Source organism: Dendrobates tinctorius, unplaced genomic scaffold, assembly GCF_039654945.1.
Source record: "Dendrobates tinctorius isolate UK_male_01 unplaced genomic scaffold, ASM3965494v1 ptg000073l, whole genome shotgun sequence".
Classification (NCBI taxonomy): domain Eukaryota; kingdom Metazoa; phylum Chordata; class Amphibia; order Anura; family Dendrobatidae; genus Dendrobates; species Dendrobates tinctorius.
The window spans coordinates 37,031,862-37,043,544 of NW_027361741.1; the positions used below are offsets into that span (position 1 = coordinate 37,031,862).

The 11,683-nt window shown below is 43.8% G+C and overlaps 1 protein-coding gene across 1 annotated transcript in view; it reads right to left on the reverse strand.

Annotated features, from left to right (window-relative positions):
• Window positions 1-11,683, reverse strand: part of LOC141096256 (protein CUSTOS-like) — a 47,057-nt gene that overhangs the window by 34,629 nt on the left and 745 nt on the right. The gene's annotated exons all lie outside the window — the stretch shown is intronic.

Genomic DNA, 11,683 nt, shown 5'->3' on the forward strand with positions numbered 1-11,683 from the left:
GCTATCTAATATGGGGTAGTAAGGCCAGGAGCCCCAAAGCAGAAGCCACCCAATTCAGTAGAGCCTAACAAAACAAAAAACTCCAGAATGTTCCTAAAGAGGATTGTCTTCTAAGTACCTATTCCAAGGGGCCCAAGTCGACACGAAAGCTTTATGATTATAAATTTTCCAGCTAGACAGCTCCTCTAAATGATAAATCTGATTTATTTTCGTATACCATTCTCCCAACGTGGGAGGAGCTACATCCTTCCAATGGGTAGCTATCAACTGTCTCGCCGCACTCAACATCAGTGGAAGAAGCCCATGTTTTTTTGGTAAAAAATCTTTTGACGGGCATGAAAGGAGAGCTTCCGTGGCTCCAAGATCCACCTTTATTAATCCTAATTTTTTGAGAACTAACTCAACTCCCTCCCAAAAAATTCGCAATCTAGGACATTCCCAGAATATATGCGTATGATGTCCTCTAGGATTGAGGCATCGCCAGCAATCATCATTATCCACGAGGCCTAACTGGAACAACTTAGCTGGAGTTAAATGCCACCTAGTTAATATTTTATAAGAATTCTCCTGCAAAAGTACACATCTAGAAAAACCCCTAGCATTTGACAGCATTTTAGATATTTGATCTTCTGTAAACGTGATATTAAGTTCAATTTCCCACGAGTGTATAAATGAGGGTTTAGAATGTACATTCGGAGAGATGAGATGTGAGTAAATGCGGGATATAATTTTCTGCCGTGGGGATGGAAGTTTAATCATAATATCTAGCCAGGACCAATTAGATTTAGACGGGAATCTCCTTCCAAACTGTAAAAGTATGCGTTTGATGTGTTGTTTCTGGAGAAAATTTGTTGGTTGGACCGATGCCCCCTGTGGCCAAGATCCCTCCCGCAAAGTGTTATTACTATAAAAACTATTTAACGTTTCTCTAGGGAGGTTGGACCATAAATTGTATGGATCCTGAAAGTCTTGCTCTAACAAATAGGGAATTGAGCCAATCGGTGTCAATGTGGAGGGGAAAGTATCTTCCGGGAACTCTCCCATTACCAATCTTTTAATACGCAACGTAGTTGTAGTTACATCATCCAACCTAAGAGAGGCCGGCGGCTTAGCCCTAGTCCAGAGATACGGCAAACCTCTCGGGCCCAGTAAAGCCCAGTCAACACTATCCCCCTCCTCCCTTTCAGCACAGGACACCACCTTTAACCATCTACTGAGATGGATAGCCTTATAATATAAAAGAAGGTCTGGAACCCCTAACCCTCCAAAAGAGAGAGGACGAGAAAGAAACTTATAAGGTAACCTAGCCCTTTTATTTTTCCATATAAATTTTCCAATAAGGGATTTTAACATTCAGTGACCACGACCCAGCCGGCCGTGGTAGAGTTTTTATCTCTATGTCAAGAAAAATGGGAGCGTGATCTGAGAGAGAAATGATATCTATATTAGCTTTTCTAACTAATTGGAGATTAGCTGTTTGTACCAGTAGGTAATCAATTCTGTGATAGCTATTATTCGGATGGGAATAAAAAGTGTAATCTCTGCCCGAAGGAAAAAGCGTTCTCCAAGGGTCTATCAGATGCAATTTTTGTAATGAAAGGTGTAATCGTCTCAGCGCCCTCTGAGAAAGAGCCGATCTGCCCGTTGAAGTATCTAAGGCTGGGTTCAAAGATACATTAAAATCCCCTCCCACCAACAACAGACCCTCAGTAAAAAGTTCCAGAACATTCAATGTTTTACACAGCCAACCTATCTGGTTCCTATTTGGGGCATATAAGTTACACAAGGTAATCTTAGTGTTAGCCAAAAAGCCCTTAATTATAATGTACCTGCCTTCTGAATCAGATAAACAATCGCTCAAAATAAAAGGAACATTTTTCTTTATAGCAATACTCACTCCACCCGACGCTGAACCGCCCGTACTGTGATACCAAGTCGGGTAGCGAGATCTAGACATATCTGTGACTCTCCCTTTTTTAAAATGTGTCTCCTGCAGGAAAACTATACTAGATTTCTTTGAGTGCAAAAGATTCATCACTTGGCTTCTCTTATTCGGAGAGCGTAAGCCCTTTACATTATACGAGGCCACAGTTATAGTGGCTAAGTTCACCTTATCACCCATAATTTGTTAAAGAAGGTAATAAAAAGGATTCCTCCGTCATCAAACCACAGAAATTAAAAGAAAAAAACAAAGAGATAAGAAAAATAACAAAAAACCTAAAAATTATTAAGATAAAACATGAGAAATACAACAAGAACCAACTACCTGTCTGTGGCAGAGGCAGGGGGTCAAAAATACCTCCCATAACAGAACAGGAAAAAACATTTCTGACACACGAGTGGCATATGTTAACTTATACGGCAATTGAATGATATCAACACCTGAATAAATGTCAAACTTAGCAAGCTAAAATAGGATAAAGCATGTCCGAACGGGCCGAGCGGTCCGGCTCCAGTGTGGAAAAAACAAATACAACCGGGAGAAGCACAAGAAAGCTCAGGGGGGTATCTCCTTTTCCGTTCCAGATTTCCCTCTTTTGGGAGTCAAGCGTCTCTTTCCCAAGACCCAGTCCCCCTGTCCTCCAGTAAAAGCATGAACAGGGGGAGGCGTACGATGATCCATGTCTAGAGGAAGCCAGGAAGGAATGTCCATAGGGGCAATGCCAAAAGCGTCCCATATTTTGGGTAAATCTTCAGGGGTCCGAACCATTATTTGCCTACCATCTCCTTGTATAGATATACCAAACGGAAACAGCCATTTATATAAGATTTTACGCGAGCGTAACACCTCCAGGAGGGGCCTTAGGACTCTTCTTTTTGCAAGGGTCGACGGCGCAACATCCTGATAAAGATGAATAGCAGATCCCTCATAAGAAAGATTTTTAATGTCTCTTGAAGCGGACAAAATAGCATTGGTATCCAAATAGCTCAGTAGGCCGCAAATCACATCCCTCGGAGGTTCCGTTGGTTTCGGCTTTGGTCTAAGAGATCTATGCACCCTTTCTATTACAATTCGGTCACATGTTTCTTGTGAAATTAAGAGGGCAAAGATCTCCTTAGTAGCTTTTTCTAATATCTCTGTGGAAACACTTTCAGGCAAGCCTTTTATCCGTATGTTCTTTCTGCGACTCCGATTTTCCTGATCCTCAAGGGCCAGAAAAGAGTTGTTAAGCTGTATTCTGTGATAATCTAGATGTTCTCTCATAGCATTGGAGTGGCTAATGATAGAGGACTGAGAGGACTCCAAAGACTCCACTCTATTACCAATGTGTAACAAGTCCGCTCTCATACCAGATATTTCATTAACCAATGGTTTCATAGCCTGTGCTAATAATTTTTTAAAAAACGATCTAGAAAGTTTCCCAGAGTCTGATTGAGTGACATCGCTGCCAGAAGCATCGTCACTGGAATCTGAGTCCTCGGCATGCTCCTCCTCCACAACTTCTACAGGGAGCCTTTTAGCATTAGGCTTAGACGTAACAGATTTGTTTTTCAAAAATTTATCCATTTCACCTTGTTTGCTTCGATGCGCCTCCGCAGTCAGCGGTTTTGCACGCTCTTTATTAGTTTTGACCATTTTGCTCAATTGAAGCGTGCCTAAAATTTACCACCCGTGCGTCAAGAAAAGTCTAGTACAGCATTTTGCTATATAAAAATAACCCCATGTAACTTGGAGGGTGAGGGGTTAAAAATTGGAAACATCCGCGGGGATCCGCTGGAGCCGGCAGAGACAGGGTAGCGCCAACTCTCCACTGCTGCGTTTATATCAGCAGACAGCAGCACTTCTATGTGGGGGGAGCGATATCCCCCGCTCAGGCCTTGCAGAAAGTCTCAGCAACGCCGGGGGCCGTCAACAACCTGTCTGGCCCAGAGCCAGCACCCTCCTCCCCCTCATGCAGCTCATGCAGCGACAGCAATCCCCGCAGGCCACACAGACAGCACACCGGGGGTTTCCTCTCACCGCCTTGTGCTCCAACAGGCGAGACCGCTCCCTTCTCTGCGGTCTCACACCTCCACCAAGGGCCTCCTGCGGTCCGGATCTCCGGGTCTTGTACTCAGGGGGATATATAAAGATGGCGCCCGTCTTCCTCCAGCGCCGCAGCACTCTCCACGAGGCCGCTCAGCGCTCCGGTGCCGCGTCTCCACACCACCCCTCACCTTCTTCTCCAAGCCCGGGGCACTCTAAAAATCTTTTTTGTCGCTTTTATGCCGCTTTTATCTGGGCCAAATAAGGCAATTTTGTGGCTAGGAGCGGGAGCTGCCATAAAACACGTCCTCCCTGTGTGAGATCCAGGCCACGCCCCCCAATTTTTTGCTTCGTTTTTTATTTTCAATTTTTTAGGGGTTCACTAAAGGGGTTAACTAATGGGACAGTTTTATAGGGCGGGTCGTTACGGACGCGGCGATACCTAATATGAATACTTTTATTGTTTTGGGTTTTTTTTATTTTCAAAAAATGAATTTATTGGGGAATATTTTTTTTTTTTTTTACTAATTTATTTGGCGATTTTTTTTTAATTATTTTTACACTTTTTTTTAATTTTTTTTTTACTTTATTACATAGTCCCAGGTGGGACATCACTGTCCTGTGACAGATCGCTGATCTGTCACATCACAGATCACTGTGACAGATCAGCAATCTGTCACAGGCAGTGCACAAGGCTTCCTCATGCCTGCGCTTTGCAGGCACTGAGGAAGCCAGCTTCCTCCAGGCCCCCGAAGGCCCCCGTCGCCATCTTGGATCCGGGGGCCTGGAGGAAAGGAGTCCCCCGCAGCAGCGCTGCACATTGCGCTGCCGTGGGGGGCTCAGGGAAGCACGGAGGGAGCCCCCTCCCTGCCGATGCTTCCCTTTAACTCCCGGTACACCGAGATCATGTTTGATCGCGGTGTGCAAGGGGAGTTAACGTGTCGTGGGCAGTCCGTGACCGCCCCTGACACATAGTGCCGGGTGTCAGCTGTGATAATCAGCTGACACCCGGCCGCGATCAGCGGCGCTCACCACGTGGGCGCCGCTGATCGCGCTAGACGTACTATCCCGTCCATGGGCATAGGGGCCCGGGTCCCATGGATGGGATAGTACGTCTGATGTCAGGAAGGGGTTAAACCTCATGAAGTACCGCCTTATATCAATACTGTTGCTCATTTTGACATTGTGTGCATCTTTTGAGGTTGACTGAGCCTCAGGACATATTGGGCTGATTAAATTTATGCGCATGTGCAACAGCTGTCTAACAGATACTATTTTTCCATTATTTAAGTGTGCAGTGTTTTTTGCTGGTTTTCAATTTTGAACAAATATGTGTACTTTTATTGTAGACTAGCGACATTGATCTCTCTGTATACGTTTTTTCTAAGATTTTCTATTATGGGTTTGATTTATTTCAGCAGGGTAGTATAATTTTTGTTGACTACGAGATAAGTTCTACTTTTTCTGTTGATACCCATTCTGTGAATTATTAAGAAATTTTGGACTACGAGATAAGTTTACAGTCCTCTATTACGAGATAAGTTTACAGCACCTAGCACTTTTTTTTTTAGCACAAGACAATAATTGTCTCTCCACTATTTTTGGCATTGTGGGTGTGAGTGTGGGTATTTTTTGTGTCCCCTATTTTTTGTATATGTAGGGAGGTCTAGGGCGTTACTAGGGACGCCGACGTTGAGCGGGGGGCGCCACATCTTCAACAACTAGGGTGCCAACCTCCGCGGTCAGGAAGGGTCTTGGTAGGGCATTCTAGGGTGAAGTAGTTTTTGGCCCTTTATGTCTGTGAATTATTGAACCATTTGGTTACCTGACCCTCTATCTCTTTATCTACCTCCCTATGTATTGAGGTAATTTTACTGTATTATGCTTTTTAGTGATTGAATTAAAAGTTCATTTTTAGGGATTATTCTTTTTCTGTTTCAGTTTAGAGTGCATAATCCTGAATATATAATCTACTGGAGGTTTGTAATTAACAGGACCCTAAAAGTTATTGTGCAATCTGTCCTCAGTACGCTGATACCCCATATGTGGGTGTAAACCACTATTTGGGCGCATGGCAGAGCTCGGAAGGGAAGCAGGGCCATTTGACGTTTTTGGCTGGAATTGAGATCGGACACCATGTTGCGTTTGGATAGCCCCTGATGTACCAAAACAGCGGAAACCCCCCACAAATGACACCATTTTGGAAACTAGATCCCCCAAGGAACTTATCTAGATGTGTGGTGAGCACTTTGAATCCCCCAGTGCTTCACAGAAGTTTATAATGCCCGGGCGTGAAAATAAAAAAAATCGTATTTTTTCCACAAACATGATCATTTAGTCCCCAATTTTTTATTTTCCCAAGGGTACCAGGAGAAATTGGACCCCAAATGTTGTCTAATTTGTCCTGAGTACGCTGATACCTCATATGTGGGAGAAAACTACTGTATGGGCACACGTCGGGGCTCGGAAGGGAAGGAGTGACGTTTTGGAATGCAGACTTTGATGGAATGGTCTGCGGGTGTCATGTGCGTTTGGACAGCAGCTGATGTGCCTAAATTATTCAAACTCCCCACAAGTGACCACATTTTGGAAACTAGACCCCCACGGAACTTATCTAGATGTGTGGTGAGCACTTTGAACCCCCAAGTGCTTCACAGAAGTCTATAACGCCCGGGCGTGAAAATAAAAAAATCATTTTTTTCCATAAAAATTATATTTTTGCCCCCAATTTTTTATTTTCCTAAGGGCAACAGGAGAAATTGGACCCCAAAAGTTGTTTTACAATTTGTCCTGAGTAGGCCGATACCCTACATGTGGGGGTAAAACACTTTTTGGGTGCGTGGCAGAGCTTGGAGGGGAAGGAGCACCATTTGACTTTTTCAACGCAGAATTGGCTGGAATTGAGATCAGACGCCATGTTGCGTTTGGAGAGCACCTGATGTGCCCAAACAGTGGAAACCCCCCAATTCTAACTCCAACCCTAACCCCAACACACCCCTAACACTAATCTCAGCCCTAACCCTAATGGGAAAATGGAAATAAATACTTTTTTTTATTTTATTATTTTTCCCTAACTAAGGGGGTGATAACGGAGGGTTTGATTTACTATTTATGGCGGTTTTTATGTTTGGCAGCTGTCACACACTAAAAGACACTTTTTATTGTAAAAATAGTTTTTGCATCACCACATATTGAGAGCTATAATTTTTACATATTTTGACCCACCGAGTCATGTGAGGTCTTATTTTTTGCGGGACGAGTTGACGTTTTTATTGGCATCATTTTCGGGCACGTGACATCTTTTGATCGCTTTTTATTCCGATTTTTGGGACGCAGAATGAACAAAAACCAGCCTTTCATGAATTTCTTTTGGGGGGTGCGATTACACCGTTCCGCGTGCGGTAAAATTGATAAAGCCCTTTTATTCTTCGGGTCAGTACGGTTACAGCGATACCTCATTTATGTCATTTTTTTATGTTTTGGCGCTTTTATGCAATGAAAACAATTTTATATAAAAAATAATTATTTTTGCATCGCTTTATTCTGCGAGCTATAACTTTTTTATTTTTTCGCTGATGACGCTGTGTGGCGGCTCGTTTTTTGCGGGACAAGATAACGTTTTCAGCGGTACCATGGATATTTATATGCGTCTTTTGATCGTGCGACGTTGCACTTTTTGTTCGGCAGTATGATAATAAATCATTATTTTTTGCTTCGTTTTTTATTTTTATTTTTTAAGGGGTTTGCTAAAGGGGTTAACTAATGGGACAGTTTTATAGGGCGGGTCGCTACGGACGCGGCGATACCAAATATGTGCACTTTTATTGGTTTTTTTTTATTTCCAAAAATTGAATTAGGGATTTATTTTTTTTTTTGGAATTTATTTAGCGCTTTTTTTAAAATTATTTTTACACTTTTTTTTTTTTTTTTTTATCTTTATTAGGTTGTCCCAGGGGGGACATCACTGTCCTGTGACAGATCAGCGATCTGTCACAGGCAAAGACGCAGACTTCCTCATGCCTGCGCTTTGCAGGCACTGAGGAAGTCAGCTCCCTGCAGGCCCCCGTCGTCATATTGGATCCGGGGACCTGTAGGGAAACAGACCCCCGCAGCAGTGCTGCACATTGCGCTGCGGTGGGGGCTCAGGGAAGCAAGGAGGGAGCCCCCTCCCTGCCGATGCTTCCCTTTAACCCCCGGTACACCGCGATCATGTTTGATCGCGGTGTGCAAGGGGTTAATGTGTCGGGGGCGGTCCGTGACCTCCCCTGACACATTGTACCGGGTGTCAGCTGTGATAATCAGCTGACACCCGGCCGCGATCAGCGGCGCTCACCACGTCAGCGCCGCTGATCTCACTAGACGTACTATTCCATCCTTGGGACTTAGGTCCCAGGTCACATAGACGGAATAGTACGTCCAATGTAGGAAAGGGGTTAAGGTACTCAGTCACCGGTAGGGAAACCTGTATCCCCAAATATTTAAACATTTCCACACATTGTAGTTTGTTGGCCCCTATGTCTTCCTGAGTCCATACCACCTCCTTGTCCACTTTAAATAGGCTTGATTTAGACCAATTTCTGGTCAGTCCTGAGATCTCACCGAACCCCTCAATGGTCTGCACAGCATGATCCAATGAAGCCGAGGGGTCCCCTATGTATACTATGAGTTATTTTTAATGGTTTCAACACTCCAATTAATTAATACCAACTATTGATATAGTTTCAATCAGCTCTTTGAACCTTCCAGGAAGGTCATTGAAACTTGTTTCAACCAGATGGTCAAATTGTCCAAGCAGAGCAAATAACTGGCTTACACTTACTGTATCTACCAACAAAGGACCATTGATATTCAAGGCAACTACCTTAATTAGATTGGGTGTGTTAACTTTCCCCATGGATGTTATCTTGTGCTCCAAAGCCCCTCCTCCAGCTTGCTGTATTTCTGCCATGTGGCACACATGAGGCCCCCTCTAGCTTCCTGTATTATATACTGGTTAAAACAGGTATTGAGGGGATGTGCTTATAGCCAATGGACAATAGACTTGTGACATCATTCCCCACATGGTGGGGCTGGACACACCTTTTAGCTGGACATTTAAAAGAACTAGGACATATGTACTCACTCTCTCTTGGCTCATGGAGGATGACTGGTCGACGTCTATTTGAATAATGTAACGTATGAATAATGCTTGTTTCTGATTAATGCATTTGTATTTATAGTTTTATATTGTTTATTATTTAATCTTATCATTTATTAAGTAAATCAATTTAGTAATTCAATTCTTGTGTGAGCATTTTCTTATTCATCACAATCCATTGGAACCCTTACAATACACCCTAGGAATAACAAAAGGTCATCTGTTATGAATGGGTCACCGAGGAGAAAAAAACAAAGCAAGCTAAGTCACAGAAAACCAGAGAGGTTGGGATCTATGCAGATTGCAGATCCCTGATCTTACAACACAACTAGCAGTAGCCGTGGAGCGTGCCTACGATGAACCTAGACGTCTCGTCACGGCAGGAGGACTAAATAAGCCCAAAGCAAGACAAGGGAAAACTACCTGCCCCAAAGCAGACCCCAAAGGAATAGATAGCCCCCACATATGTATTGACGGTGAAACAAAATGAAGGCACAAACACAGGCAGGAAAATAGGCTGAGCAAATGATGGGGCCCAAACTAACTAGACAGGAAAGGAAAGACACTGTCTGCAACCTGCAAAAAACCCTGCAAAAATAATGTCCAACACTTCTGATAGCAAAATTAACCCTGAAGTCACTAGACTTCTCTCACTATATCAGCACTCTAAAATATTCTGAGACAGAGCAAAAAGAGACCGAACTAGAAAGGGACAAAAAGCAAATTGGCAAAATACTGATAAATAAGAGTGGAAATTCAGCACAGCCTCCAGCCGGGGCTGGCTGACCACACAAAAAACTTTATAGACCAACAAAATCAAGTGTGAACATTAGCAGAAAAACTTAGCTTTAGATGACTGGAACAGAGCTGAAAACCAAGAGCTGACAAGCCAGATGGAATCAACAGCAACTGAATAGGGCGTCGGCTGTCTTAAATCCAATCAGAGTCCTGAGGTCCAATCGTCATCCTCATTCTCAGGTGGCAGACCTCCACCGATCAAATCAGCCTCACTACCTCCTGTCACCACCAGAGGGAGTCTGGAAGGGGAACCTCACAACTGGTGAACCAGAGAATGAACTCACAACAGTCATCCGCATACAGGTCCACCTTTTCCTCCAAATCGCCATATTGAAACCGCTTTATTGCCTTGTTGCGTCTAATAGCAGCCGCCAATGGCTCTATCGCAATAGCGAACAGGAGCGGCGACAGTGGACAGCCTTGCCTCGTTTCTCTATGCAGCTGTATTCCCGCGGACATTACCCCATTAATCTTAACTCTAGCTGTGGGTTGAGTATACAATAGCTGAATCCACGCTGTAAATTGAGGACCAAAGCCCATACTATGCAGCACTCTCCACAGGTATGACCATTCTACAGAGTCAAAGGCTTTATGGGCATCAAGTGAGGCTATCACCCTCCCACCTGGGTTATCGACTGGCAACTGCAGATTGAGATATAGTCTCCGTATATTGGCTGCTGTTTGATCTGTTGGGCATAAACCCCGACTGATCCATATGGATCAATATATCAACAACACCAGTTAGTCGGTTCGCCAGCACTTTAGCCAGCATTTTTTTTTATGATATTCTAATTTTATGAGATGCACCTGTATATACTGCAATACCACAGACCTGCTGGAAACAGTGAAAATCTCAGCATCCTATTGGCAGAGCTTCACAGAACTGAGATGACAGTGATGGGGGCCTTCAGCAGATCTCCAGTTGTCACAGTAACCTATTGGTACCCGGCAATCATGTCACATGATCTAAATGATTAACAGCAGCTGTGGGAACTCAGCTTTGACCACAGCTGTAACGGTATGTGCAGATGATCCGGAAGTTGCAGCACTTTGGAAGCAGCGCATGTTCGACTAGTGTCTCCGCAAGAGAAATGAACATGCTGTGGTCTGGAGAGACCACCACATGTCATTTTCCGAGGGTGATCTGCAAGGGCGTCTGTGGGCATGGGATATCAAGAAATCCCATCCACTGTGCTATAACATCAGGACCTTGTGGGTTGGACGCCTAAGGTTATGTGCATGCAGAAAATTTCTGCTTCAAAACAGGACACCTTCCCAGAAAACGTGCGTTTTATTTACGCACGTTTTTTGCTTAAAAAATGCACGCTTTTGATGCGTATTTTCTGACTCATAGAACAAAGCAAAAACGCGGACTTTTCCGCAAAATTAATGAGCATGCTGCGTTTTTGACCGCTAAGCGTTTTTTGAGCGGAAAAACACGCATCAATGTGCACAAAAAGTGTGGAATTCATTTAAAATAAATGGGATGCTTCTTTTATGTGTTTTTAAAGCGTTTTGACCGGGACAAAAGCTTCAAAAATGCTTAAACGCTTACGTGGGCACACAGCCTAAGGCATCAAATATCTACACACACCAGCAGACACACTGGGGGCTACAAACCAGACGTCCAACTACAGACATTCCATTTACTTCATGCCACCATTCTCAAAGGCTATCATGCTGCAGAGCAAGACAGCAATGGAGGCAGAAAAGGTGGCATTTCTACTTCTGTGGCAAGGGCTGCTTTTGTCTTGGATTCAACGATAGCTGGAGATTTGACT